The following is a 6,000-nucleotide window of genomic DNA, read 5'->3' as shown; positions in this document are numbered from 1 at the left end:
ATACGACAGGCCTAGGGAACCTGTGGCTGGCCAGGTGTTCTTGGACTCCAGCTCTCATAGTTGGATATGGATGGTCATTGGGTATGATGGGAGTTGTAGTCCAACTCTGGGAGAGCTGCAGGTTCTTCACACCTACATTGGAGATGCAGCATGGAAATGTGGCTTCTTGCAAGCAGACGTTAGCAACTCAGGGGCTTCTTCATCCATCTTCCTCCACTTTCTGATACAAACGCTGTTCCCTTGTTGGCCTCAACCATGACTTAGTGTTGTGCGTGAAGCAGCACTAACCATGGTACCTTCTTAACCAGGTTTCAAATCTTTATTGACTCATCATGTACAGAGGTAATAAGAAACATGGCAAAAGCCAGCAAGAAAACCAAAAGTGAAGGACATTTCCTGACGTTGTGTCTCCTAGGCCCATTTCCCACTTACAGATAAATCAGTGCGCGATCCGGGTCGCTGGATCGATTAGACAGCGGAGCGCGGTTCTCACTACATTTGCCCCGATTGCATTTTTCCCCACTATATTTCCCCCGATCATATTTTTCCCCTCCCAAATAATCCACTTGTGGTTTCCATTCACAAATGAATTGATTCTAAATGATTCAGTTCCAGCCGGCCGAAGGGGAAATTTGAATCCAATCTGCATGTGGTTAACGTTTGCGCAGATTCGATTTATCAAAAAAGAAGCAGGGGAAAAAAGTCAGCGTCAAAAAGATGCGGGTTAAATGGATCTTGTGCATGGTCCCCCCTCTCGGAATCGCTTCAACAATTTGGATTAAGTGGGAACCAGGGTCATTGGAATGTGTTAAAACTGATTCATGACCCGGTTTAAAAGGTAGTGGGAATGAGGCCCTAATATAGTTTTCAGGGAGCCTCATATGTTTCTCCGGTAACAAAAGAGGGACTTCTCCTGTATCCCAGTCAGTATAATAGAGAGATGGGTTCCTCTTTACTTGGATCGATGTGTGGTGCAGGATGGCAATGGAACAACTGCTTTTCCCCATTCTGAAAATTAACCATCAGATAACACAGGCAGGCAATACTAGTAGATCAAGGGCAAGAAGAGAAAAGAAAAATCTCAACCCATGTGAGTCGGTATTTATTAGAGAGTTATCAGTGCGTTTCAAGCACCCCTCTCCATTTGGAGCCATTGCTGTGATTAAGAAGCAAGCCTTGCTGGAGGCCTTTAAACCGTTGCGCCAGCGTTCGCATCCAGTGCAAAATCTGCTGTGGGTGGATATTAAGAATGACTCTCTTGGAAGAGCATGAAATACAACATGGTTCTCTCTTGCCTGGCGTACACTTCCCCCCCTTCTTTCCTTGCTGACCTAAAATAACCCACTGCTCCATTTGGCTTCCAAGGCTTGTGGCTTTCTTGTGTAAAGCCATCCTTGTTTGGCGTTTGGCACCCCACAGCTTTTCCAGACGTCATTTTCCTCTTTGCATTTATGAACAGTTGTCTGGATGCATATATATATACATATACATATACATATACATATATATATCATTGAATATGTTGCTGTGATCAACCAATAAAAATAATAATTAAAGCCAGTGGCAGCTAGGGTCAGGAGCTGCCATGAATAAACTCCTGCTTTGAGTTTCAGCTTGAAAGAAGGCATTTAAAATGTTAACCCCCAAGTCCCCAAATGGGTTCAGCACCTGAGACGGTGCCTTTGAAATCACCATTACTAAACCACATTTTTTGCAAACAATTGAACTATCATATCCAGTGATCAAAATGATCATCTAAGGCCCTGTCTGCATAGGCCAGGATACTCTGGGAGACAAAAATATCTTTGTCCTGGAGATGTTTGGACCTTCCTCCATTACCTGGCCCTCTGTTCCCATGCCAGAGATACCTTCTCCCTCAAAGAAGGTAGTGAACTGCTCCTTCTACTTCTGACAAAAAGAGAAGCGCACTGGCATAACACAAGGGGCCCTTCCACACTAGACAGTTAAAGCACTATTGTTCTGCTTTGAATGCTCTGGTTCTATCCTATGAAATGCTGGGATGCATAGAATCATAGCATCATAGAGTTGGAAGAGACCGCAAGGGCCATCCAATCCAACCCCAAACTGCCATGCAGGAATTCTCAATCAAAGCATCCCTGACAGATGGCCATCCAGCCTCTGTTGAAAGACCTCCAAAGAAGGAGACTCCACCACTCTGTCTTCCCTTGTCAAACAGCTCTCACTGTTAGGATGTTCTTCCTAATGTTGAGGTGAAATCTCTTGTCCTTTAATTTGCACCCACTGCTCCATGTCCTTTTCTCTGGAGCAGCAGGAAACAAGCTTGCTCCATCCTCAATATGACTTCCCTTCAGATACTTAAACAGGGCTATCATATCACTTCTTAACCATCTCCTCTCCAGGCTAAACATACCCCAGCTCCTCATAAGGGATAGTTTCCAAACCCTTCACCATTTTGTTGGCCCTCCTCTGGACATGCTCCAGCTTCTCAACATCCCTTTTCAATTGTTTTATGCAAAACTGGACAGTAGCACCAGCTTTCTGTAACTCTGGATTGTAGATGTCCTCTGAGATCAGACCCCTGCTTTTTCCAGGCAAGTCTCTGGAAAAGTACCTCCAGCGATTTGGCACAAGAATGGCCAGAATTACTCCATAGGACACAAGAAGGATGCAGCATTGATTTTCCTTTTTGTAACAGACTAATTTCAGTTTGTCCTTCAAGCTGGCAAAAGTTATTAAACTTGGTCGAGTTCTTTTTCTTTAGGGGTCAGCAGAAACACTGGCCCAGAGCCAATGTCTTTGGGGAGGCTTGGTCCAAATGGCAAAAAAGGATTTGGCACCATTGAGGATCCCTTTGGCATCCCTTTTCCCTGGCGCACTTTCTTCTCGGGGCTCATCACTTCATTTAAAAGCCCAGCAAAGAGTCAAATGCATGCATTTAAAGGGCCCTCCACAAACCAGGTTAGGGATGTGCCACCAAAAAGAATTCCTCCTTTCCATTAATTTTTTCCTCCCGTTTCCAAATTTCTAGCATTTCAGAGGATGAGCCACTGAGCATCATTCGCATCTAGAGCTCTATTAAGTTTGCTTTCCTTTGGCCACTTTGTCTGCTCCTTTTCTTTGGATGTCCTAAGCTCTTGTTTCTAAAGGCCTGACTGAAGTCTTACATTAATGCAATGATAGAAATGTGAAGGCCGAAGGCACCTTTCGTCAGGGGACAACATTTTTATTTTGCTCGCATTTTACCTCTCAGCCCTCGGTTTCCAGCATATTCTACCTCTGGTCTCTAGAAGTTAAAAATCGCATGTTGGAAAAGACGGATATGTGCCCATGCAATTTGAATGCAAATCCATCCCTGGAATTGAACCAAGCAGCAAATAAGTAGAACTGCAAGACTTCAGACATTTCACTGAAGGCAAAACCTGAAGGCCAGTCCATTTGAAAAATCCCAGATTGATTCAGGCCTCCTTTTTTGTTCTCCTAACATCCCTCAGATGCTTTGCCTGAGCAGCAGCTCTATATTTGACCTGAGTTTTGCTTTAGACATCTTGCAGTGCTAGTTATGTTTCAAACAGCCTTCCCTGAAGTCTGGCTGGTTATTAATTAAAAAGAGCATCCGAGGCTCTTAGCCACAGTTACCATGGCTCTGCATTTTCTAAAGTTACTTTAGAAATAAGTCATGAGAGTTCAAGTGCCCATAAACATACCATTGAAGTTGCAATTACTAAACAAAATGCTTTGCTTTCTGACGCATCATGATTAACTGCATTCGTTCCTTTAAGGATATATATGTATCATTCATGCGTGAGCAGTTGTGCAGTGGCCAATGGCAGGGTGACCAGATGTCCTCCTTTTCCAGGACATGTCTTATATTTCAGACCTCTGTCCAGGAGGCATTCCAAAATATCCTCCATTTTGAGCTTGACTCAGGAACATGAATTTATATGAGCATTTTTAGTTTTCACAAGGGGTCCTTGGTATCCGCTGGGGTTTGGTTCCAGGACTTTTCATAGATACCAAAATCCATGGATGCTCAAGTCCCATTGTATACAATGGCATAGTAAAATGGTGTCCCTTATATAAATTGGCAAACCCAAGGTTTGCATATACATATTTGGAATTCATATTTTCAAGCCGTGGATGGTTGAATCCATGGATAAGGAATCTGTGGATACAGAGGTATTTGGTAACGTCCTACATTTTTATTGACTGCCTTACATTTTGCGGTGCCTTGTCCTCCTTTGTGGTTAGGACATCTGGTCATCCTGCCAATGGTCTCCAGGGGCGGCAACCCCAACTTTCAGAAAGACTGAAAGTTCACCATTTTCCTCCACAGTCCCTCTCAAAATGGTCACCGAACATTCACCATTTTGAGAAGAGCACTGCCATAAAGTGGAGGTATTGCGGGGATAGTACAGAGTTCTGGAGTGTTTGTAGGGGTTGGATGGAGGCATTTTGGCATGCTTTCTCATGCTTGTTCATGCATGTGCAAAAACTAAAGAAGGTTAGGGGGCTCAAGGGTCAGAAAAGTGGGCTCCAGGGACCAAATGCAGTCTGTGGGTAGCATGATGTCCATCTCTTAGAATCATAGAACATAGACTCATAGAATCTTGCCTTAGCTATTGTCAAAAAATAGTTATTACCATCCTTTGGCCTCTGGTCTGAGCAAGGGATGTGTAAATGAATTACATCCCAAAGGGATGCAAAGAGAGTCCCCTTCAGTGGTTACCGACGTTTTAGAAAATATACATATTTCTTATTGGAAAGATATTACTGCTCATTTCATATCTTGACTTGGTGGCATGTTGCTTTCATTTCTGATCTTCATTTTTCCTTGGGCACGCTCCAGATCCTTTTGGATGCGCTCAAAAGGATCACTTGCCATGCTGAGGGAACATGGTGTTCAAAATATTTCACCCCCTCCCTCCCATGAGCATAGAAAAATACGTTTTGATTCCCTGCGTACCCATCTGTGGCTGACTGAATCATATTGCCTGACTTGCAACTGACCCAAATATTACCTGGATGGCCTTTGCTGGTCATTGCTGGTCACGTTCTGTGTCACCCGTTCTCTAAATGTGGTCAAAGCAGAGCTATTCCCTGTGGTTTCCACACATGACCATTCAACAGTTATCCCAGAATTGTTATTCTAAAATGATTGCCTCAAATCTGCAAGAAACAGTGTTTCAGCCAAATGTCCTTCCTGCATTTTACTGAGCTGTTCATGCTTGTCCTTGAATAGCTTGGTGTTCTATTTGTTGTGCAAAACACTATTTCCTTTGCAGAACTATACAAAGAAGCCATTTCCTGCACAGAAAATTCATTTTCTGTCCAGAAAATCCATGATGTGGCTCAAAGCTTCTGTGCTTTTACAGTTGGCCCTCCATATCCATGGATTCTGCATCCATGGATTCCACTATTCACGGATGATTTTGCATAGAGAGATCTTGTAGCACCTTTGAGACTAAATGAAAGAAAGACATTGGTAACATGGGCTTTCATAGATGTATCTCTACTTCTTCAGATGCATTTGGAGGAAACAGACTGAAGTCTAGGAAAGCTCATGCTGCCAAATTCTTTCTTTCAGTTAGCCTCAAAAGCGCTACAAGATCTCTCTGCAGACTGAGTCTACAGACTAACACGGCTATATCTTTGAATTCTACCACTATGGAAAGCACACGATTTTGCGATTTTATTTAAGGGACACCATTTTACTTCACCGTTGTATATAATGGAACTTGATCATACATGGATTTTGGTATCCATGGGGGGACCTGGAACCAAACTCCAGCTGATACCAGGGTTTGGTGCATTCTTATTACTGGCTTCCACCAATGGCCTCAACCAGCTCTATTTCTATAGTCTGAAAAACATGAGGTGAAAGGACAGAGGCCAAACAGCTCCTTCCTTGCTTTTGTATAAATGGCACCCCTTCCACTGAATGCAATTTGAATTCATGGGCAGCTCATGGACTGAGAACTGGATCATTGCCTGACCACCATTTCAGGGTAATGTTTTATA

General features: G+C 43.3%; 1 protein-coding gene across 1 annotated transcript in view; it reads left to right on the top strand.

Moving 5' to 3' along the window:
* Positions 1–6,000, top strand: part of TRPC5 (transient receptor potential cation channel subfamily C member 5) — a 112,843-nt gene that overhangs the window by 85,948 nt on the left and 20,895 nt on the right. The gene's annotated exons all lie outside the window — the stretch shown is intronic.

The sequence above is a fragment of the Sceloporus undulatus genome, chromosome 7 (assembly GCF_019175285.1).
Source record: "Sceloporus undulatus isolate JIND9_A2432 ecotype Alabama chromosome 7, SceUnd_v1.1, whole genome shotgun sequence".
NCBI classification, from domain to species: domain Eukaryota; kingdom Metazoa; phylum Chordata; class Lepidosauria; order Squamata; family Phrynosomatidae; genus Sceloporus; species Sceloporus undulatus.
Note: the sequence above shows the minus strand (reverse complement) of the source record. Positions and strands in the feature narration are given on the sequence as shown.